We start from the raw sequence: 25,913 nt of genomic DNA, 5'->3' as shown, positions 1-25,913 counted from the left end.
TATACTGTGAAAGAGAATGTCATTCAGAAGCCGTAGGAACAGGAAAGAAATACCTTTATCCTAGCGCGTGCTTTCTGCTTTCAATGTAAAAATAGAAAGTAAAGTTCAATGTAAAACAGAAATTTTTCTTCGCGCTTCAGTATATAGTGCATAGAGGTTTTCTTCGCGATACATTATTCATATTTCAACAAAAAAGAGTGCTTTTACAAAACGCAAGAACCTGCACTCCATTTACGTCAGGCAAGATATTCTTTTCAAAGAAGTAAGAAAGCAATCCGTAGATATTATTTTTATAACTTTGTTATTACTATTTATTGCTTGCTTATTCTGTTCCATGCCGAATAAATTATTTCCCTACACCTTGGATATTTTCCATTTGTAATACGTGTCTGCAACTTCCTACAATTCCGAGTTCTTTCAACTCAATTTATTACGATTTTAAGAACGACGTAACTAAGAAAAACGCGGAACCATCTAAAAATTACTTCGCGTATTAATTTTCGGTTAAATTCGAGCTTGACAATTTATTAAAACGTAGCGCTCGATATTTCATTTCATAATAATAGGAGATAGGAATATAAATACACTCGCTTTTGAAAATGTTAATAATTTACTTTCTAAGAATTTGATGTTCCAGTCTACCTAATCATTACGCACGCAAAAACTGTTATTCTGCATTTTATTCGCGTGTGAAGCGATCTCCTGCCAATTTTCCACTCCACGCTAATTAAGACCTAACCAAATGCAAACATACTTGACGAGTTGACAAGCTCGATTTTCTCGAAAACGAAGCTTCCAAAGCAATTTCGTTGTTCTTTCGTATCCGCTTATTTCGAGTCATAGAATCGCCCTGATTTCGTTCGTACCAGGAATTTAGTCCCGAAAGGTACATAACAGACTTTACGAGATTAGTTGAATTACTGGAAACGAGTCGGTCGTACTTTAAAGATTCGCGGTACTCGAGAAAAATTCAGGGCGGCGTGGTGGGTGGTGGCGGGCCAGTGGCATCCGAGCCGGCTGCGTAAATAATAGGACATCAGGCACAGATACTTTATGGGATCAGTTGGAAAAATCCTTTGTATAACTCCAATAACCGTGGAGGATAAATCTGCCGGCGCTGTCGAGAACCGGCGGTGCTATCTCGCGCTATAAATGCTGGCCATGCGTCACGCCACTAGCTGAGAGCGCAAGAGAAAGAGGCCGAGAGGATACGACGAGGAGGGGGCGAACAGCGGACAGAGAATGAAAACCAAGAATGAAAAAGAAGCTTTCGAAAGGGGTGCGAGGAAAGGGTATAGAGATTGAGGTGAAAGTAGATATTTGGAAGAAGGAAAGTGGATGAGAAGAATGAAGCAGAGAGCGGTGTGTGTGTGCGAATGGGAATTGTCCGAGGATTGCACGACAGCCACGAGACCCTGTTTTATTTACCTGATCGCACCATCCTGACCATTATTCTCGCCAACGTTATCGAGCCACGAGGGCTGATCGGTGCACGATGCAGACCAGACGTTAACTCCACCAACTTCGTTTCTACTTCCATGAACTGCAATTAACGGATCGCGATCGAATTAACGAGCGTAAAGAACACAGTCCAGGGAAAACAATCGCATGTACGCGGCCGACCGATGAACAGGACTCGCTAGACTTCTACCGATTCCTGTCGACATCGTAATTTCCCTTCCTTCGGTCGTTTTTTATCCTTCTCGTGACGCCTATCAGTGTTTTCCGGCTTTATCGCGATCTCCTTTTATAACAACATGCATCGTAATAGCCAAATAATTTGCGGTTTACTCTTTCTATACGCGTAGAAGCATGTTTTTAATATAACGATAAATTAGAATGAAATAAATAAATACTAAAGTTCTTCGATTAGAGATAATCGTGATGATTACTCGCTGAAACTTCTTGCCAATTGCATTAACGCTCGATCTTGGCTGTACGTAACGTTGTACTGGTTAATTGTCGTTAATTGACTAAGTATAAGTAACTTTTTTCATATTTATAGAATTAGTAAAAAAAAGTAACTATGTAAACGCGTTTTGAAAGAATTGTTTTATCTTGTCAATTATAGTTAATTGGACAGGTTGTAGACGATACGAAGTATGCAACATAACGCTGCTAGTCAAAAGTTTCAAATTACATACTTAGCAGCATTATGGAATTTTTTGCAAATTTTATACGCTGACAGCAATTCACCTCCTCTGGACCTAACTTTTTCGCTTTAAATTTCACTTCTAAAAATTTTCACTCAAGACTTAGGAAACTTGCCTCGCGGTGCAAGGTTTACGTGTTTATCAGGTGCGCCAGAAAAAAAAACTATCAGAAAATTCTAAAAATTCAATCTCACCAATCACCTACTTAACTTAATCCATGAGAATTCATACGATAGTCAATAATTTCCAACTAAATTAAAAATATTTCTATCGCTCGAACCATAAAAATATTTCTATATCAGATCACACGATCCGGTTTATTCGCAGATGTTTGCTTGTCTGCTAGCCAAAAATCGATTACCAGACAATTGCCTATCGTTCCAAATACCAAAAAAGATTCGAATCTCTTGAAAATTTAAAAATCCTGAAAAGATCTCCAAAAAATTGATAAAAGCAAAAACACGAACGAAATAAGCTTCTGCGTAAACTCTTCGACTCCTGGTACGAAAACTAGCAAGTTAAATTCAAACGTGACCGTCGCGAAGGAGAATCGAAGCGATCGCTTTTCGTGAAAAATTTTGCGATCGTGTTACGCGAAGGACACGAAGATCGAGCAGGAGCTCGAGGAAATAGCAGAGCTCGTCTGGACACTTTCAATTTGTGACACTGTCACGCGTTCGTCCGCCCTCCCTATTCTCGTTCCACGTCGTTCCTTTCACTGGGAACGTAGCGCAACCCTTTTGCCATCACGAGCCACCTGCTTTCCCGACCGTTTCGCCCTCGTTTACCAAACGACACGCGATTCGTATCCCTCCGTGCCGCAGCTTTCGCACGTGCAACTTTCGAAAAAGCTTAATTCCGCTATTTCTTCCATCGATTTTCCTTCGACCCTCGCCCCGCCTTTCCTTATAGCCTTAGCTGACCATCTTGCGCGTTTCGATCGTCTCGATTCTCCTCGCCTCCGGCTCCTCGATTCTTCCTTATCGGTGACAAACGCCGGAAGATTTGTCAGATATAAGAAGTACAAACGGCTAGCGACGAGTTTTATCGGGACTCTGTATGGCCTATTAAACTCACGGTATTCCCCTTTCTGCCAGATAACTGATTTCAATGCTACGTTCTAGTTTCCTGGTAGAATCTTTATGCAGGCAGACCTTTCGTTTGACAGAATTAATAAATTCGATGGCAATGATACGATCGAGGCTGAGTTACAAAGACCGTTATGATAATTGGTATTGAACTTTGGTATGTCGTTGGCGAAGCGATCATTGCAGAACTCGTTCTGTAATCTGCGGTGAAAGTTTCTACAGTTCAGAAAGTTAAGGTATCTTTTCGTTGAAATATCGCGTTAAGTTTGAAGATAGAAGCGATAAAGATGCGAGATTTAAAGCGGTATCGTAGCTTGGATTTGTGTATATTGCTCGGAATTTGCTCGAACGTTCAAAGTGGTGTCCTTCGTAAAATAATATGATATCTATTGGTTGGGATATCTTTTGATTAGAATTTTAAATAATTCAATTATTTCTTATAAGCTTTATAGGGAAACGGATAAAACAATATGTATTATTACGGTATACTTTTACTATTTGGAACGTAAGTCTTTTTCACGTTTTATTCATCGAACATCCTTAGAAAGTCTATTATTATGTTTATGAAGATTTATATCAATTATCATGTAGTTACTGTTATCCAAGTTCTTTTCTAATAACAGTCATAAAAACTTTAGCGCGTCATGGAATGATTAAATATTTACACTGAACATGGCATTTTTAACATTTTAAACCAACAGTGCCCCAACTATCGTTAATCACGTCCAAGTAACAATTTACTATACGTCAAGATCTCGAACCCACAATCAAACGTGATCATAATTAATCGTCCAAATTGCCATAGTACACACATTTAGCAGGCAATGTTCTTCAAACAACCGGTAGCAAGATCAAACGCGAAAATTATATCGGTGCAAGGCCGCGTAAACATTTGGTAAAGCTAACTAGCCGTTTTAACGTGTTCGGCAAGAAACTGCCGTCGTCACGAAAACGTCTGATTGGACCACGACCAAACGTCAGAACGGATAGAGGGATCTCAGAGGGTAGCACGACCGTGTGTACGTATCAGGTGAACGAGTCGGGAAAATGAGAAAAGACAACAGCAACAACACAGCGGCAAACCGGTCAGAGCAGTGTGGATTACAATCAGTGGCAGTGTCGGGGGCCACCGAGAAGCGAAACGACGACGACGACGACATCGACGACGGGGACACGCCGAGTCGAAGCGGCTTGATTGCACCGCAAATATTGACGTGGCTAATTCTCTCTCACCCCGTTTACCTATCGAAGGTGACGAGCTACACTAATGAGGGCTTTAAGATGTCACCAAGATGCTAGGCAAACTCCAGTTTGCCCGCCGCGTCGTCGAAAATCGGAACGTTCGTAACATTTCAACGTTTTACCAGGATTTCTGATTAGCTTTCTGCAGGTTAGGATTTTCCTTGACAATCAAAAAAAAAAAAAGAAGGTAATTAATTGTATCGTATCCCGTGGAAATAAATCGAGGTTTTCAGGTACGATGATGTTTCAGATTGCGTAGCTTCGCTTCGTGTAGAATTATTTGTAATTTCCTTAATGAGATTTTTCTCTTCCGTCGTTATAAGGCTACTAATGATACCCCGCTAATTACTAGGAATTAATAATTATCGTTGTATTATTATATAACGCCACTCGTAATTAAACGGATCGTTGAATCGATTTTCAATTTTCCGGACAACCTAATAGAATTGATTGACAATATGTTGTAATATATATATTGAATTTTAAAATAGCTTTTTCACGTATTGTCATATTTTTCAACTGTGGTGTTCGCGCGAGTCGTTCAGGAGCCATACCGATCGACTCCATAGATTTAAAGGTACAGAAAAGCGATGACGTTACGAACACTGTTTTATTAAATTTACCCTGGAATTTACTATCGCTTACGTTGCTCTTTTCCAGACGAATGAACTTACCGAAGTAAGGCGTACGTTTCTTGAGAATTGGATATTAATCGCGTACTTCAATTAGCAAACAGTTGAATTGATCGCTTCAACTTCCAAACGGCTCATATAATAAACACAATTACCATTAGTGCAATCAAGGCTGATCCATTAAAGCTTCTACATAGCTTCAATTGCAGGGGCGGGCAAACAGGCATCGCTAACGGTAAGCCAGGAGGATACTTATCCCCCCGATTCAAACTTAAAACCTCCTTTCTCCCATGATTCTTATCAATCCTAACGTGGTACACGCGCGCGCACACACGCGCCCCGAGGAAATCCAGGAATAATCCGCCACCGTACATCGGCTAAGCTCAACCGCTATTTTACAGAGGCGATCAATAGTGATTTCAGCCAAGATACAGGGCCACGCTGAAAGGACGGATGAAGGCGGCCGTCGAAGAGAAGAAAGAGAGAAAGGTTGCAACGAGGAAGATCAGAGGAAAAGAAAGAGAGAGAGAGAGAGACGGAGAGAAGGTGGAAAAAGGGGAAGAAGGAAGGGAAGAACGGGGACGATCTTCCGCCTCCTTCGTTACCTCGTCTGGCCTCGTCTCAGCAGAGACGAAGAGAGGAGTTGGAGAGGCAACACACAGTTCTGAGAAGATAATGCAGACCGTGAGAAAACGGAGAAGCATCCCCAAAGTCCGCGTCCGCGCTTGATTGCAACGAACCCTTCCCGCCCGTTTCCAGTTCTTACTTTTCAGTACGAGCTTCCTCCCTTTGGTCCGATGCACCTAACTGGAACGGGATCAACCAGTCTATAGGTGGCTTACAAAGACACAGACTCAAACGCCGGTATGCGGGTCGTGTAGCGAGTTCGACGCCTACGGTGAAACACGAGCGCAATGGGTGCAAAATCCACCCCTTCCGTGACGCACAGCTAAGAACAAGAACCGTCCGACGACTCGTTATGTCATCCTCGTGCCCTGACTGGTTATTCGATTTGTCGCGATTTTCATCCACCTGTGAATTTACCATCTCTGAAGGCTACTGGCGATCGATTATCGAGTTACAGTGGACGTGTAAATGGGCGAACTGTCCTTTGGGAAAGAAATTGTGCAGCTTCAGCGGACGCTGGGTGCACGAATACGAGCAACTAAGCGTATGAATTTGTACGTATGTGATTACACTGCGCGCGAATTGCTCGCCGAATGCTCCACGAACACTGATTTTTCAGAGACAATACGCGATAACAAAACTGGCGCTTGCTACTGTTGATAGTGGTAGAATTATTTTGATACTTAAGGAACTCTATGGCTTCGGATTGTTTCCTTTCTGATAGATTAAATCGATAAGATTTTTTTCAAGCGATAGGTATTAAAGCGCGAATTATTTGTAAATAGGAAACTTACGTAGTAGTATACACGAATAGTAAAATATATTACTATTGACAATCGAAATAAATAATGGATACAGATAACAGATAATTAAAATTTCAAGCCTACTAATTTTATAATCGAAGGATACACAGTAAGTGCTCCTTCGAATTATAAACTAGCAAATTCGATTCCATTATGATTATTACAAATCGATGAAAGTATAAGGATAACCTACAAACTATAAACAGAAGGACCTATAAACGTAACGCGGGCAAGATTATTCGAGGACATAAATTGTACGCGTACGTGAACCTTAAACTTCGATAGAACAAAGCTACAATCGTATATAAGAATTAACTCGATCAACTTTCTTTCCTCTCAGCAAAAAAAGAAACATATAAAATTATTAAAAACGCAAAATTGCCGAAATATCACGAACGAGTGCACGTAAAGTCAGAGACGCGCGTTGCATACGTTGTCAAGTTGTAATCACGATAGGCAAGTGTCACGTTGATTTCACGCCAAAACGTATGTACGCGCATACAAAGGGGGCTACGGCGTTATGTATGACCGCGCGACGTATATATCGAGCAGCACGAGCTTCTCTACCTGGTGAACACCGGGTTAGTTGGGACGACACACTCGTACACAGCAGCGCGTGGCCGCATAATGTTACGTTTATACCTGACATTCATCATTAGCCCCGCTAATTTATGTTGAACACGAATGGTTCGGGCGAATGGGCTAATTAATATAAATTGCCGCCACGAGGATTACACGGCCGGCCAGCGGCGCCGTGATGCAATTCATTGTGTACTTTAGGAATCGGCCGAAAGCCGATTAAGCCTGCCAAGTTACCACTGACGGACGTGCAAATATTCTACCCTCCTACACGATGAAGTTAACCCTGGACAGACAGGGTACAAAAGCTCGCGAGATCGATGCACGGATCGATCGTTTTGTTAAACGCTATTGAAGCAAGACCATATCGAAAGGCATCATTTACGCGCAGCAACCTACTCATACCGTGTGCCGAATATGGATTTCAATATCGTGCGAATTTACTTTAGCCGAACTGCACGAACGTTTAGAGAATTAGCAATTCAAGCGTCCGTAAGACTGTAAATTGCTTGTTACGTGACACGAGTGAATGATAAATTGAAATCTTCGAAAAGAAGGAATAATCGCGTATACGTTGAATAAATTCGATCGAGTATACAGTATACGACGACGAGTATACGACGTTGGAAAAATAACCGTAATAGTTACAGTCAGATTTTAAGCTGAATTTTACTTAATTTTAGTGTATTTAGTTCTAATATTTGTATTGCATATCTTAATCGCTATATACCATCATCAATCTTCGAGAATTAAATAATTCGACTTAACGTAACGAACAACGAGGATTTGTAACGTTTTAAAAAGATGTTTAACATAAATTTGAAATCACGTATCCATGATATGTAACAATAAGAATTCGTTCGTATTTTATAAAATATTTCTTAAGGTGAGAAATATATAGTTAAATCGAAAATGACCAAAAGAACGCGCGCCAATGCGTTGAATATCTTCCCATTCATTAACACCAGTATAATCTTCACCTGATAACGAGTAAGGTCTATACATTTCGGTGTTCCCTTCCTACTAACTTTTATCGCCAGCACCCTCTCACTAATTCAACCACATAAACTTTTATGACGCTATCTGTGTACCAAATCTTCCAATGCTCTTTCGTCTATACATATAGATTACACAGTAAGTAGTACATACATAAAACAGGATAACGATAGAAAAACCAATCATCGAGGGAAAAGGGAAGAGGAAAAAGACGGAGAGAAGCGAGGTGGAAAGAGAAGATGCAAAACGTGGGACGAACCAGGAACTGACCACGTGCAGCAGTTCAAAATTACGGCGGGAATCGATAACCCAGTTCCTCCAAGGATGGCCGCCGCATCGCGTCGTGGATAGGCGTCGACGAATGCGATTCGCTGAATCGAAACATCGTGATGAGATCGTTTTTTCCGAGCACGTCGTATCCGGGGTCCCGGTTTGCGCTTTATGACAGCCGGTTCCCCTCCAGGTACCGTGTACCGAAGGTAGTATTAAAAAAGAAGAAGAAGAAGGAGAAGGAGAAGAAAAGATGAAGAAAAAGGTGGAAGAGAACAGCCGAAGGAAAATGAAAAAAATAGGAAGGGAGAAAGGAAAATTGGACTCAAGAGAATCTAATATAGCCGACTGTTAAACCGTACCAGAGTAAAATGAAAGGAACAGAGTAGAGGAGTAAAGCGAAATGAAGAAACGCTTTAAACGAAAAAACGTCTTTTCGAACGCGACCGGCTCGGAAACTCTTTACCGTTTTCACGGTGATATTACACGCGGATATCGCCGCGGAGATGTTCCTTTTTAAACGCTCCCGCAAATATGTTCGTTCTATCCGTGACAACATCTCCCGCTGGTCAAGTTCCTCGCCGCGTCTTCGTGTTTAGCTCCTTCTTGTTATTGACTCGATCGGTGTCTTAATTTCACGGAAAACGGTTACTCGAAATGGGGATGTGTAGGAGAAACTCTTAAGCCTGGAAGATCGGATAGCAGTACCGGAGGTAACATTGAAGGCACGTCGATGTCACGCAGAATGTACATTGATGGATTTTGTTGTAGCCGGCTAGCAATTTCCTTTTCAAAAGACCAAGAAATTCCTTGTTTATCGATACACCAGCAATTATTACATAAGATATTGATGTTAATTTATTTTGGATTAGATATTAAGTATATCTTGAATCACTCGTGATTTTGCTCTACAATTTTCAAAAGCATTCTGTAACCCTCCGGATGGGAATATATTTTTTTCAAACTCCCTAGGGTAAATTGGTTCGTTACTGTTCAATGGTCAACGTTTTCACTGTTCTAGACTTTCCAGATACTAAAAAAAATTCCATGGTACTCGTCAATGTTTCTAGTATATCATCAACAATCGCTCGGTAAATCAAACGTTCAAAACTTGTTATTTTATGAAAAATGCCACTGGACTGACCATTACGATTCTCAGCCATTCCATTGTTTCGTTACACGTATGAGATACGTCGCAAAAAAATAATCGTTCCCCATAGAATGTTCCGTTAAGCGGAAAGCATTGGACAGGCGTAAAAAGGTGACGTCGAAGAAGGAAGGTGAATTATCTCGATGCGCGTAGTATTTCTGAGAAAAAGATAGTTCATCGTGAGATCGATAGCACTATCCTAGAATCGACTAAGAATCCCAGGAGCATAGGAACGCTATCGCCTATCAAATTCATGCCGGGATCGGCAACATTTTCGATCTAGTTACACTCTCGGCTCTGACGATACGTGACGATACTGTTAACTGTGGAAAGAAATCGCGGAGACGCCTCTCTCTTCCTCGAGTACGCGACAAGAGGGCCGACAAAGGAGCCAAGGAAACAGCTTTTGCATAATTCTGGCGAAACGTACGGAGAAAGTTCGCCGGCATTGCACGCGCAGGACAAAATTTAATTTAGCAAGGCGAGTCGAAAGAGAGCAGAGTGGCGACGAGCAAAGCGTAGAATAGCGGCGGTCACAACAATAACTTTGGAAAACCCTGTCCTACCCTTCGCAACCGCAACCACTCGTTGCTTATTGCTTTTAGTATTAACTCACCCCTCGCGCCATACAACTCTTCTCCTTGTAGGATCGTTCTTTGTCACGACAGAAAGCCAGGACTTTATTCTAACCTGTAATAAGTTGTTCCTCCCGAGTCTCTTTCTTCGTCGTCCCCCTCTTTATTCTGTTATTCCTTTACACTATTTTTTTATCCCTCTTTTTCAGTAGGTTGGTGAACTAGTTTTACTTCTTTCGAATGGTTTCACGGAGATCGGTTGTTTGGGCACGCGATACGCGAAGTTCTCTGGCTCGATTTTTATGGAAAAGAGAATTACCATATTGGAATAAAACATTGTTGATGATCGGTTTAAACGAGCGTTGGGAACGATATGAAATTTTCACAAAACTTGAAACAATATTTTGACGAAACGACCACCGAGTTTCTAACAGCGTTAGATTCTTTCGTACAAATATTTGGAAGACAAAGTGCGGGCGAGAGAACGTATCATTTGGGATGATTTGACGGAAACAGAGGATCCTTCAAACGTATCGCCGCTAAAAGAAATATGAAAAATAGTTGCTATATCATATAGGAAATGAGCGAGCCTTTGCATTCAAGCCGGAGGATGTTCTTTCGATTAATTGATCGTATTACGAACGATTCCGATGTAGAAAATTGTACAGAGAATATGTATAATAGTCAAGAATATACAGAACCTACTTACATCTTATTTTTATAGCGTGCTCGTAGAAATATAAGTTTACGTAAACAATTGAAACATAACATTTTATACGCGTCGATAATCTTTCAGCGCGTTAAACCTCGTAATTGTGACTTACAGTTGGCTATAATTTTTTATCTGAGAAGTGTACCAGAGAATTCAACACATTTCACCACAACGGCGTTAAGGGTAAAATGGAAATCCACCTTCCAAAAGCAATATAACCTTCTAATCCGCAATAACAATAAATTAAGCCGGGACGTGCACCACATCGCCGGATAGTTTCGCGAACTGGAAAATCAGTTGGCAGAGTCGCATTCTCGGCGGTGCATCTTCTTCCAAGTGTTTGCACTGCCAACAGTGAACGACGATATCATCCATCAAGGTAGTGGTTTAGCATGCTCTTGTCAGTCCTTTCTGTATCACACAGGTCCGCCGCTCAGTCGCGAACACCGGGCAAACTCGTCATCGTGTCAACGTCGATCAAACCATCAAAATATCATCGAGTAGCGGAGGAACGCCTAAAGCAACGAGCACTATCATCCATCAGAGAATCTTTGTCACATGTAAACGCCATTTCTCTTCTGGTCTGTGCGCGATGCAACGACGATCGATACCAACGCTCCTCTCCCTCTCTCGCTCTCTCTTTCTCTCTCTTTCTCTCTCTCTCTCTCCCTCTCGCTTGTTTCCCCTCACGTCCTCGTTCTATTCAGCTGCATATGTCGCCGAACATGCTCGCTAATTTGGCACATTAATCACGCATTGCTTATGGATACGGTTTAAGGAAGGATCGCATCGAATTGTAAATTTCGTTCGTCCGTTGCCGCCATAGCACCGCCCGAAAACAGAAATGAACCGTGACCACGGCGTGGCTCGGCGTTCTATTTTGCAATATCGATTGATTCATGGAGCCTGGATACGTCGTATGATCGTGAAGCTTCGTTTGCAAATCCAAGAAGCAAAAAAAGAGAAACGCGCTGTCCGCGATATTTGCTTTCGGTTTAAGTGTTTTGAAATTCGGAAACAAGAATCGCGACCCATATTTACATTGGCGAATCGAAAGAACGAAGCAAAAAGAAAGAGCAACCTGCCGTCGACGATATTTGATTCGGGTTTATTTAAATGCTTCCAAGTGGAATAAAAATTCTGATCGATCTTGCGCAAAGATACTGGACAAGATTTAAGAAGAGGAAATATTTTATGATTTCACGAATACGATAGGTATTTTGCTTTGCGAAAGGTAAAAGAAAACCAGGATAAAGGCAAACGATGAAGCAAACTGAAGTATTATTTCGTGCTACTACATATACGTTGAACAAAATAATACGTTTATCTCGTTTTTACTCTTTACTCGCATTAAAACTATCGATTATGAAAAATACACGAGAAATATTCCTATCTTACATCAAATTTTACATTATTTACGTAAATAATGAATTATTGAATTTTATAAAAGAAAAGGAATACTTATTAATTGAAGAAAATTGATATAATAGGTAATTACAATAAGTACCTCGGAATAATCAATTATGCTACTGCATTATGGATTGTATTTATAATATTTTACTTAATATTTAAAAATTAAAAATTTAATATATAAAATATTTAATTGTTAATTTACTTTAAAAGTAATATTTTAACAAAATTTTTCCAATAATTTAATTTGATAAATTCATCCAATATATTACAGTATCCCCTTTTATCGTACGAAGAACAATAAAATTAATAATAAATGCAGCCAGTAAAACTAAATATCTAGTTTGGAAGAGGATAATCTTCTATCTCTCGTCGCAACGACGTTCGTTATATACGTACATCGATATTCCAACATCCATGTTCGTTGCACATTTGGGAATAAGTGTACTTGAAAGAAGAGCAGAATTCCGTCTAGAAATCCGTCGCAGTTCTCGCTAGCGTGTAAGATATATGCTTGTAGGCCGCTACTAGATCCTTCCGAAACAATGGCGCTCTATAAATCGAACAGGGAGAGTGAAAAGCAATGAGATTGTTTGGAACGGATCTGTAAGCCATTCGAGGTGGCACCATGTGAAATATAAGTCAGAAACCGATCGAGAACCATTTCGCTCGAGTACCGAGTGGGTGGACTCCTTTACACACGTCGAGAACTGGCGCCGTCGAGAATACGAAAGAAACTATAGAACCACGAAAGCGTTCCCCGTAATGTAACGCTGATATATTTCCGAACAATACCATCGATAAGGAAGATTGTTGGATCGCTTGGGAGCTAGGAATTAAGATACCGTGACAATTTCTTCTCGTTTTAATTGTCTACAATTAACGAAATAATATTTTCTTTCCGATTTTCACATAACTGACAAAATTTATGTAAATGTTTTAAATCGAAGATCGCTATCTTCCCTCTTTATTGGCTTTCTTTTCACGACGAATTATTTATACATTTAGAAAATTTCCAACGAATAAGAACGATACGTGCGAGTGTAAGTTCATAAGCGAATAATTTCCTCTGAAATTAAAAATCATTACATTCTTAATAAATTCGAATTATTTCGCCTCTGAATACATTCTGCGTTGAACTGCTCGAAATATCAAGGCCAAAACACGGTCTCAATTCCAATTTTTACCTACAGAAACCTACCAGCGCTGTTACATTCCCTTCGAAACCAGACATATTAACAACAAGAGAATTGAACCTCTTTCGAAATACCTGCAGATCTAAGCAGGAGCTCGCAACGTTAAATCATCTAACTCAAAGATCTACGATACGAGTTATAAATTACAAAATAGAGCTCTCGATGAGAAAGTACGAGAAAGCGCGACGGTCGTTGAGAAGTTAAAGAGGACGAAGGAGGCGAAGGTAGGTAGGGTGACCGGAAGTCTGGCGAAAACTCTTGCAAGGACCTCCTCTACGCGTACGTCACCGACAGCCGAGCACCGGCTGATTCGCGGCGATGCTGCCGGCAGTTTACGGGTTCCCGGACCGACCATAACTTCGGGCCAGACAATTCATAAAGCGACCGAGCTGCGACCAGAGGAAGAAGGTGGAAAAGCGAGCGGAAAGATATCTTCGGTCGGCGTGGTTCGCTGGACTGGTGGTTTGGATGGGTGGATGCTTCTCGTTGGGTGGAGTCGCCGCCACCAAAGTGCTCTCTAAATTATTCTCTCGAGCGTCACGAATGGAGGGGTCTTGGAAAATGGAGCTCGACCCGGGCCAGAAACGCTCGACGACTCGCGAGCCCGCGCGGAGAGGAAGCAGGGAAAAGAAGAATGAACGTCGGATACAGAAGCTTCATTGCTTCCGGTTGCTTACCACCACGGCTATAGTAACGCTGATTCCACCTGTACGAATTAATTTTCAGCCTGCTGGCCAGCAGTCGACGTGAATGCAGTGACAAATAGAGTGAGCTTCTTTGGTTGGTCCACTGGAGTTCCAGTTCAGTTTACCGCGCTATTATATGCACGAACATTAATTTAACGTTACCATTCTTGAATTATCTTCGATCTGACAGTGTTTTCTAGAATTAAAAGATATAATATAAGAGTTTTGAATCATCAGCTATACTACGGAGTGACATATCCTGGTTAGATTTACACGAGCTTATTTTCATTTATTACGCTATTGTACGTTTGCTTTTAGTTTGGTTTATCGTGATCTCTTAAAAGTTTGAACATTTCATCTTGTTAAAAGCTTTGGATCACTTTTCCAATAGCATCTCCTTATCGTTATGAAATTATACAGTTTTTGAATCAGCTGTCCTACGAATATCCTTAATCGAATTTATACACTATATTGCCTTGGCTTTATATTCTCACTGGTTGATACCATGATACATAATCTTAATGATTGCGAGACATAATATCATTGTAGATCCTTCTATCCGTAATTTTCTAATTAAGCTGCAGCCTGTTTAAATACTATTAGTGTAGATAGTGTATCATCGCTATTCCACGATATAGAACGACAGTAAATAGATTGGCACTTTGTCGTTAATTTTAATTGAATTATGCGTGACATAAAAATTGACCTCGTGAACTACGGATGTTTATGAATTTATAGGAAATTTGCACGTTGAAAAATTTATAGAACGCGCGTCGTACGTAAAAATATAAACAATGTCCGAAGTGAAATACTTCAACTACTTTAATTACGGCGTTTGAGGAAGCAAATATCTGTACAGATTCTACTTCTTTATAAGCTTTCATAAATATATGAATTTGTGTAAATATCCATAGTGTAGAAATAACAAAAATCGTGTCTAAATCGAGTCGAACAAAATATTTTCTAATTGTAAGTCGAAACTAAACTGCAAGAATAAAATCATAATTGAATGCATATTACAATTTGTCGAGAATTTAGCCATGGCATATATCCAAGACGTATCCCACTATTGCGGACGTTTCGATCCCTATAGCTTATGGATACGATTTACACATCCATGCGATTCTTGGTCCAAATCCAAACCAACGTAATCCACTTCTCACGGTAACAATGCACCGGCAACCCCACAACACCAATGACCATAGATCCGAATTAAATCTTATTCCAGATATTAACATACAGTAAGATATACACGGACTATCCTCGGAATAACGCCACGAAATATTTGCTATCACCGTATACTTCCAAAATGAATACAAGTAGTATGCTATTCGTTACTTGTAACAACTATAAGAAGATGTGAACTAACAGTAACCGATACTAACGAACAATAAAACTTGAATTAATTTCTATACGTAGTTTTCACATTTGCATTTTAATACGAAACGCGCCAACAAAATTTCAAAATGTTCCAAATCCAAATTCTTATGTTAAATTAGTTAAATCGCGCGCTGTAATTTATAGCTCCATATGAAATTAAAAAAAAATCTGTGTTTTAATACTAAGCGCGCCAACAAAATTTCAAAATGTTTCGTATAACGCATAAAGTTTTCTATGATAAATATTCAAGTACTTTCGCGAGCCAGTGTAATTGAAAGGAAACGGAAACAAGTGGATACTTATAATTTCAAAAAAGTCGATTTGCCACACTCTGCTCGGCTCACTCTGTAAAACACAATTCACGATCGTTTGACTTGTCGCTTAACTTTTGATTCGGCATTGATTTCCAGGAAAGCGTAAATCTGTAATTCTAGCACGATACATCGACGACGATCGGACACGCAATGCCGTGACGCACACGCGACACAATTTTCACTTCTGGATACGCCGCTGTTCTCAGACTTGTTAAGAAGCGAGGCAAGTTTACCGGCTTTACCTCTATCGAGTCTGAGACGCCATTGCTAGGACCAGAACGTTCTCAGCCCCGTAACAGAGACGAAAGCGAGCAACGGAAGTGGTCTCAGGCGGGTGAGCCAACCGGCGGACGGTAGAATGTGAACGAGATTAAAGTATTTGCAACTGCAAGAACAACGCGACGAGACTGTTAACCAGCGAACACCTTCCTGTCCCGTACTTCCCTATGTTTCTTCGACGTTCGCAAAGTAACGCATTGTGCAACGAGAAACTACCAGCGATAGAAGAATAGTACTTTTGCCTAATTTCCGAAGTTATATAAGAATTGTTCGTGCTCTAATTTGCGTCACGAAGAGTGGTGGATAAGTTTTCTCGTTTCAAGAGAATGCCGAAAATAGAGTATCATGAGAAATTTTAGTCGATAACATCACACTACTTAAGGTACAACTAAAACTTGCTTGTAGAAAAAGTAGTTTTTCTATTCTAAAGGATTATATAAATTGTGATATTCGTTCTTATTAAAAAGAGAAAGAAATCGTATAAAAATTCTGATTTTTACTATCTATGAAGCTACTGTATAATACAAATTCTTATAACAAATTAGTTAAATCGCGCGCTGTAATTTATAGCTCCGTATAAAATTAAAATAAGTATCGATCGGAGAATATAATCTGGCGATCTTAAAACGGTACTCTATAAATTTGGAGGTGAGAGACAATTTTATGTCAATGAAATCGAAGACAAAAATTGAAGATCGAAAATAGCAGACGAATCGCAACTAAACAGACACGTTCGAAATTCCGCAATGATACACATAATTACACGAGCCATTTGCTTCTAAACGAATCGCTTAATAACGAGCATAAAACTCCATTAAACTCTCGGTATGTTAAGAAACTGCTATCGTCGAGCTTTAGTTCAAGGTTTTCATCAGTCGGCAACGTTAAAGCAACTTTATGAGGAGTAACAACAAGTAGAATTTATGTGTTTGCACAGCGTAACGCGTAAACTTTACTATCGCCACTTACATACGAACGACCGACACAAAAATTCGAACAATTACGAACGCTAATTAGAGAATTTAAAGCGATCGTCCCGAGAATTTCCCTAATCTTATTTCAGCAACAAAAGTTGCTACGCTTCCGCGACTTTTAACAATAAAGTCTCGCTGGGAAAAATCGTGTAATCGAAGAGGAATGCGAAAGAAAGTTGATATTTTATTCCTGAAAAGCGTTTCGAAAATATACTATAATTTCTTATTCGCGTCACTTTTATAATGGACGAAGAAAATTATATAAAGAGCATAGATGACAAGTCTATCCTTCTTCTTGTCATTTACATATCATTAGTAACTAAAATAGTTGGAAAGGAAATAGCTTTTTAGCTCGAAAGGTGTATAAATCTTGCAAAAATAGATAGATCTATTCTGCCACTCTCTATATCGAAGACATTCCTAGAGGATGTGTTCGATGGTAATTTGGAAATTGCAGATATCACAAGTAGGTCAGATTCGGAAATTAGATGTCCGTGTGCGAACGTAAACTGGCCAATTCTAAATATGGCTAATGTTATTCGCTGTTTATGGCCGAGATTTGCAGCGATTTTCTTTTCTAATTACCAGATAAGAGCAAACAACTGCGAGAAGTATAATTCTCGATTTAACTTTAATTATACCATTTAACGAACTGCAGTTCGTTAAAACCAAAGGAACCGTAACGAAAAAAGAAAGAAAGGGGAAAAAGACAGAAATAACCTTCATCTGGTTCCCAATTGCAGAGTTTGTACAACGCAATGAAACTCGCGATGCCACTACCACGGCTGACGATACACGTTAATCCCGTTACTTCCGTAGTCTTAACTTCGTAATCCTCGAGTCCTGATTTATGCAGCAGATACTCGAGAGATAACTCGAAAGCATGGTAGGTCACATATTCTTAAGACCGTCTCAAGGAAAGCTTCGCCGTGTAGGAAACTCTGCAGACGAAACGCTTGTAATATATTCAGAAGAAAGTACAGACCACGCGTAACAAGTTTTCGAAAGCTGCGCTGTACCGATCGAAAATAGTGGAAACGTAAATTCAAAGTTATTTGAACAACATGTAAACGAAGCAAAGCGTAAAAATATTAATCTAAAATAAATAATTAGGATCTATTTTTTTTAATTTGTCCCACTTTTGCGATATTCGCAATAATTTACTAACAATATTAAATTGACCCCCATAATAAACAAAATACAAAGGTATTAAAATTTGAAAATTCATGACTAATTGGTATTTATTTTCATACCTCGTAGAATAATCACGACGATTTCATGATAATATCATGCGTTGTTGCGCGCATAATAAACAAAGTGTAAATAATTAAGTTGATCGATGGAAGTATAGGTACTGCATTTTCCTGGTTAATGCGAATACACGGTAAGGATAACACAGGTTTTTATATTTGCCGATATTTTCGTGAAATCTCGCGTAAGTACATGTACATATACATGTACGTTTTCTAAACAACGTTTTTACGAAATTGTTCATTTAGTGAGATTTACTAGGAATCGTTTATTACGAACATCGCAAAAACAAAATTAAACCGCTAATGAACAATTAGATAGGTTAAATGTAGCTTTGTCGGATAAACCTGCAGCATTAGCAAACCACAAACGAATTGTTTTTCATCGTGAGAGCGTTCTAGCATATACAGCAGAATTAACGATACGCAAAATCAAGTAATTTAAACAGAAACAAAGACCACAGTACGTCCATTACATTTTCCTAGCGTTCTAGGAGAAAACTAAAAAAAAAAGATACTTACAACGTCGCGCTGGATATAGTCTACATACATTACGATACTCGTGACACAATGAGGAATCAAATATTTTTAATGAAATGAAGAAAAAGAAAGAGGATACGAAAAAAAAATTAAACTTCACTTTATCTTGTAACTTTTAATCTAAGAGGACACAATTATCAATTAAACGTAAATGCAAATATTATTATCTTTCTATTACAACTGAGCACCTCAAACAACATTACCTACAGGGTGATCTAATACGTAATTTTGCAAAATGTCAAGGTACAATACCCTTTCCCTCTTTTCTAAAAGTTATACAGCATTTTTAATCGAAAACGTCAATACGTATTATATTTTACACTTTGTACCAGATACGCTCTGATTTATAGTATCTGGAATTCGAATGTTTGTTAGCAAAAAGAATGCGACGGAATATTTATTGCTGCCAGCTACAATGATACTAGCATGTAACAGTTATAACAAGAGAGATGCTAAATCATCCATTGTAGAATGATTTTCTCCAAGCCACATACGTAGATACGTATATGTATAGCAAGATTTCTATGTTGCACGATACAGTTAAAATACTCACTATATTTATTTCGAATATTTGAGAACGCTCTTGCAAACATAAATCTTAATATAACATAATGGCTGTTATGGATGTTAGTGCAACAATTCGTACCGTTTCAAATAAAAATTCTAAACTTCAATTAGTTACTATGTCTACTATGAAATTTACAGAGTGAAGAAAGTGTAAGAAATTCACATACTGAACGGCAGTAAACAAAGTATTATAAAACAATCTTCAATAAAAAAGCAAACGACTTTTCGGGTCGTTTTCAACTTCCTCGTTTTCGCGATTAAACTCCCGTTTCATCTAACGGTCCGTAAAATTTAATCTCTTCTGATGGAGACAGTTCAAGCCATAAAGCCTATTCCGTGGCTATCATATTGGTATCGCCGACTTACTCCATATAACATTCGTCGATTACTTCGTATCAACCTATTCTTTAATTGCACATATTTACACACAAACTCATCGAATTAGCTTCCTGTTAAAATCTGGATTTTATTGCATAAATGTTATTCTATTTTCCAGAAACTTGGCTTACTTTCATGAGTTTATTTATCGCCAGAAAATGGTATAAATAATAGGAAATACTAAGTTAGATTTAAAGAAAGATATTTGTAACATAATCGCTTTTCTAAGCCTCTCGATTTATCGAGTTGATCAAGCTGGCTTCTGAACGACTCAGTTGTCAAACTGAGCAGAAAATCAATTGAAGTTATAAAGATTAGCATACGTAAAATTAATTGATAGATATATATATACACAATTCTTTTTTAAACAAATATATCAACACTAATTATTAACTCATCAACAGTAAATGACTTATAACTTCAATGTGATCGAGATAGTCGTGTTTCATTACAGTACCGGTGAAACTTTGAAAAGTTTCGTATAAAACGCGTAATAATACATATTAGAAAATGTTTCTCATAACAAACGTTCAAGTATTTTAACGAATCGATAGCCATTTAATATGTAAACGTGTTTTACAACGTGCAAAATGTACTTTCGTATAAAAGAAAAAAAGAAACGTAAAATGACGAGAGTAGCTTCGGTCCCTAGAATAGTTTCATCATAGATCGATTTATTCCGAAACAACCGTTTCAACAATTGCCGCAGGCTGCCATTTCGGGTTAACAGAATTACAAGAGCTAATTAATTAGAGACCAGAACTAGTCGCTTCGCGAACAAAAAGCCCATCGGGCAGCGAGGAGGCAAGTGCGGAAAATAAAAGCGATACAGGAAATAGTGGGCAATTATTTTGGCATGCAGCTGCGAAAGAGCTAATTATGCGCATTGAAACCGCGTTCCATCGCTTGCAAATGGGCCAAAAACTGTTTCAATTACGACGACACGCGCTGCACGCGTTCTGCATTAGTCACGATTGGCGATTTCAATTTCCTACGGGCTCCATTGATGCCATGAGCAAATTAAAATCCTTTGAGCCACGCCAGAAAACCGGTATAAGGCCAATTTAACTTTTATGATTTAATTGTTTTCAATGGTTCGTAAATTCTCGGAAGACATTGACCGGACGTTTTGATCGCTGGAAAGCGATATATTCCGCGAAAACAATGCATATTAATTACACCGATGTGTGCCGCTTGCAAATTTATGAACATCGATTACCAGTCGTACTCTGCTCACGTTAAATATTACATTTTTATTCAAATTATTTTCCAACTGTTCGTATCCGAGTGGAATTTCATTTTCATCTCCATTGTTGCTTCTTTTTGTTTTTTTGTATATCGTTAATCAAGAAAAATACATAAATACTCAGTTGACTAATTGGTAGATATCTAATATACGAATAATATGTGATATTCGTCTCTAGAAATGTGTTCTACGCATTTGTTGTATGCTATTGTTAAATTATATCGCTAAAGTAATTCTATGATTATTCGACTTGTTCTCACGTAACCGGTAGAACGTAACATTATACTTTTTGGTTATCTATATTGCTAAATTGTAAACTTCTCATTTAGTGTAATTAATTCGAGACATATGCATTTGATATGAATCGTATCAATCAAATATGCCATTACCCATACGCCATTGTTTCCAAACGACTATTATAAAATAAAATATCTGCTTGTATTAAATATCTGTGCCAAATATTCTTAAAATTTATGAAATTTAATTAACTTGGTCCATTTCAATGATAAGCAACAGAGTCGATTTAAATATAAAAAAATGCCTTTTAAATAATTTGATAAGCCATGAAATACTCGTTTCTCATTCGTATCTCGGATTTTTATGAAAACTTGCTAATCAAACTTTAAACTACCCTCGTTTATATAGAATTTCTTTCCTTCTATATACGCATAAAATATACTGACACGATTTAGCTGGAGAAGCCTAGAACACCGTCTATGTAATTGGATTACAATAAGAGAAGATATAACAAATTAATAAGAGAAAATATAACAAATTTACAGCTTCCTTTTTCGCATTAAAAAAAATGTAAATATTCAAGAGCAATTTTAATTTCTCTGCAGAGCTTTAATACAGAGAAAAGTTTTAATATAAAAAGATAACGTGTCAAATTCGTGGTTCACAGTTGACAATTTCATCGAAATCGTTAAAAAAAAAAACAGGGTCCCTCTATTGGTGGCAAAAAGAAGGGATCTCCTTCGTCCATTACCGATTACCGGGAAAATTCCTAAAAGGAAGCTCAATAATTCAGAGTAGCGTTGAATCAATACACAGACGAGACATGGAAGTATCGTTTCTCGGCCAGTCCATTTGGGAAATCGTCCCTTGGCCGAGTGTCCCTTCACTGGGTGTCAATAACCAAAATAATACGCAATACATCAGAGAACCTGAACCAGAGATGCTGCACGGTGACATGTTTATGGCTGTCAATGTGATGTTCTAACCCGCGAATCACGAGCCGAGAATCGCGTCGACGCTGCGCTCGCTTGATTTATAACGTCGATCCACGCTGATACCGACGCCTCAAAAACTGAACGTCTGACTTCGATCTACGAGTTTTCCATCCAGCAGATTACTCGAGCGGATTACGTAACGAAACTGTCGATCGTGCAATGTCCCCGTGTTTCTACAATCGTACTTTCGAAACGTTTCGAATATATATTCATGGGGGAAAAATATTTTATTTTGTGAAATCGCCGACTGGGCATTTCCATGGCCTCTAAATTTATATGGTTTCGAGTTTGTTGAATTGTGGGAATACTTTGTTTCGTTTCTACGTTTCCTAGATTCCTCGCTTTGTTGAGAATCGTTGGAACAAGTTTATGTTTCTTAGGATGTTTGTCATTTTTATCAGAATTAATTACTCGATTATACGATATTCCTATTCTTTATGTATCATAAGTAAAATTTCCAATGATATAATACGATAAGAATGGAAAAGTGTTAATTTAAATTGTTTATCTAATTTTCAGCAAATAAAACGAACTTTGTATATTTTGAGAAAACGTTTAACGTAAGACTGAAATGAAAAATCATGACAAAATAGTAACGAACAATAATTTGTTTTTGCCAGCCTATTATAATATTAGCATTTTCGCGTTTTTTCCTTCAATGTCCATTCCCGGTAATACGTCTACCTACAGTTTCTTCTTTCTCATCGTTATTTGCTATAACAGACATATTAGGTTGTCCGAAAAGTGTCTTTCTTTTACAGACACGTCTTTTACAACGATGCATCTTTATACAAACATGAAACCTAATCTGTCGAACGTTGTGATGTTTATTTTGATAGAACAAAATGGATCGTACGTAATTCGATAAGATAATATAAAACGAAAAATGTTGCGTATCTATTATTTCCTTATGGAACGAAAGAAACTTTTCGGACGACCTAATACGTCCAATTTTATCCGCATAGCCACTCGCTCTCCCGCGACAACATTACACGTAGAATAAGAACGCTACAGAGAAAAGTGGAAATACTGGAACTTGCGATCGCTACACGTACCATCGTTTGCAGGTAAAAATGTAAAACTCGGTCAACAAAATCAGCAAACTAATATCGACCATGTTAACATCGAACCCCATCAACAGATGAAACAAATTTACCTGTGTTAAACAAGTAGTTTACACTAGAAATGTGCCATGGTTCGGCAATAGCCCTGCTAGCATCACTTCCGTTGAAAGCCAGCGGAGGTATTTGTTGTTTAAACGCAAACCTAAGGTCACGCAGAACTGTTTGCGAGTAATGTGAATCTTCCTGGGGTCCTTTGACCACGTCTCCAGAGTATACCGTCGTCTTTCTACTTGTCAAACACGTGTACATACGGTAGATACTGCACGAAACGGAGTAGTTGTAGCAGAGTTACTGCCGTCGCTATATTAACTCGGTACGTGAGTTGTGTGTGTTGCAGGGATCCTTGAATCATCCTACTATTGCAATAGGAATGGACTAAAGCTGAGAGAAAGAGAAGGGGAGGGAAAACAGAAGGATTTTTTTGGAAAGGAAAAGAAACGAGGGTAAAATAAAGAGGAAAGAAAAATATATGTACGCCGGAGGGAGGAAGAAGGAGAGTAAAGAGGAAAGAAAAATCGTATCGAGGAACGCGATTGCGAAAGAGAAACGCGGAAGGAAAGTTGAAAGATAAAGTACGTAAAACCAATGAAAATTTGTTGCGTCAAAAAGGAAAAGGAAACTAGAAGGTTTCGTTAGTTAGAAGATAACATTTAACGTGGTTAGTATTATGTTCTTTTTACTATAGCTTTTACTATAGAACGCTGGTAAAGAACAAAATCGAGTGGAACAGGAAAACGAAGAAACAAAGTGGAGTAGAAATAAAATTAGGAAATTTACTTCCCTGTGTGTTGTCATCTTAAAAAAAATGGATTGGTTCTCCGATAGAATGGTTGAAAGAGAAACAAAATGAAGAAACGAGGGGATTAGAAGGGATGATCGTGAATGTACGGAATTACAAGACACGCGGGACCAAGCCTGTCCCCGGACTCATCTCGTCCACGTACTCGTCGCTGATGGCATAGCCAACGTAAAAGCACGTGTGGGATTTATCATCCTCGCAATTTCTGACCTATGCGCATCGTGAGAATATTCCTTGCATGCCAATACAATTTTCAACTAAGTTAACAGTTGTTACAGCGGCGTGAACTTTACTCTAAAAAAAGAATGATGTTGAAAGAGCGTGGAATAAGCGGAGCTCTTTGCTCGCATACTTGAAGGCATACAATGGTGTTATTTGGCAGATACGTTGTTGTACGTGTAGGAGATGATACTTCGTGTATACACTTTTCTTAATTATGCGAATATTCCGAATCTTTCGACAATGTTCTTAATTTATTTTAAACGTCGATGTAAATTTACGTGTATTAAATTTCTCATTTCTAGCGGCAAGTGCCAAAACTATTTGTTACTAATTACCTGATTAACCTTCGTTTCTATGTGATGTACGGTACATTTGTATTCTCAACTAAACAGTATAAAAATTGTTTACTAAAGATAATATAGAAGGTATAGTATCCTCGGAAAGTTGTACTTTTCGTTCATATTTAATTTCATAGAAAAATCTTTACCAAAGGAAGGAGAAAGAAAAAATCTAAATAAAAACTCGCTGTGATTTTTCTTTGCGAAAGAATCGTCCCATGCAACACCATCAAATATAACACAGTATCCCTCGGTGAATCCATCGGAACAAAATATGCCGAGCAACGTTCTTGGAAGGTAGCATCGTTCGGCTTGCAACTCCCCCCGGTATTTTCTACGTGCAACGAGAATAAATCATCTTTCGCAGTCTTCCATCTGTATAGAATAGGACATCCTCGTGGAGAACGCCCCGTTGCCTATCTTCGTGGAAATAGCAACTTTTTGAACTTATACATCGATCAGTAATTTTTCAAGTATAGGTACTTTGAACATTTTCGAAAACATAGTATGCAAGATCTAGCAGGACTATGGGCTATTATTTATGCAAATATAAAGATAAATGATCATTTTCTATCATTCAGTTTACTACATTTACTTCCTATAAAATGATGTAATATTTCCCATAAATCTTGATATCGTAAATAGAGATATAAAATTCAATGTAGCGAAGAAAATTTGTATGTTTCTGAAACACATTGCCGTGGAATATCCATAGATTATATATCGTGAACGTCGATACGACTATATTCATTATAAACATATTTTATGAGGCTCAAATAAAAGAACGTTCCCCCTATAGTTTATTGATTTATTTTTCACCTTTAAACTTTACCTACTACGCTCTTTACAAAATTACAAATTTTTTACAAATTACATATTACAAAACTCTAGAACAACAACTGCGAATAACAAACTATCCTCTCTGTTAAGTACATCACATACATATAAGATAGATCGAACGATCTCATACAGATTAAATTACAAATTCAAGCTCTAGAAATATCCGCGACTTTATCGCGCTAATCTCGTGCCATTTAAGTACAATCTTTCCTATCTGAATTGCATTCTATATCCCGAAGCGCAAAATATCTTTAATATTAATAATAGGCATTATCTATATAGTCCGCGGTCATTAAGAAGCCCATAAAGGC

The 25,913-nt window shown here is 38.4% G+C and overlaps 1 protein-coding gene across 1 annotated transcript in view; it reads right to left on the bottom strand.

Annotated features, from left to right (window-relative positions):
• The window catches only part of LOC117231138 (E3 ubiquitin-protein ligase MIB1), a 93,027-nt gene that overhangs the window by 11,637 nt on the left and 55,477 nt on the right, over nucleotides 1-25,913 (bottom strand). The window lies entirely within an intron of this gene.

The sequence above is a fragment of the Bombus vosnesenskii genome, unplaced genomic scaffold (genome assembly GCF_011952255.1).
Source record: "Bombus vosnesenskii isolate JDL3184/JDL3185 unplaced genomic scaffold, Bvos_JDL3184-5_v1.1 scf7180000013271, whole genome shotgun sequence".
Classification (NCBI taxonomy): Eukaryota; Metazoa; Arthropoda; class Insecta; order Hymenoptera; family Apidae; genus Bombus; species Bombus vosnesenskii.
The sequence above is the reverse complement of the archived record's forward strand: the minus strand, read 5'-3'. Positions and strand labels throughout refer to the sequence as shown.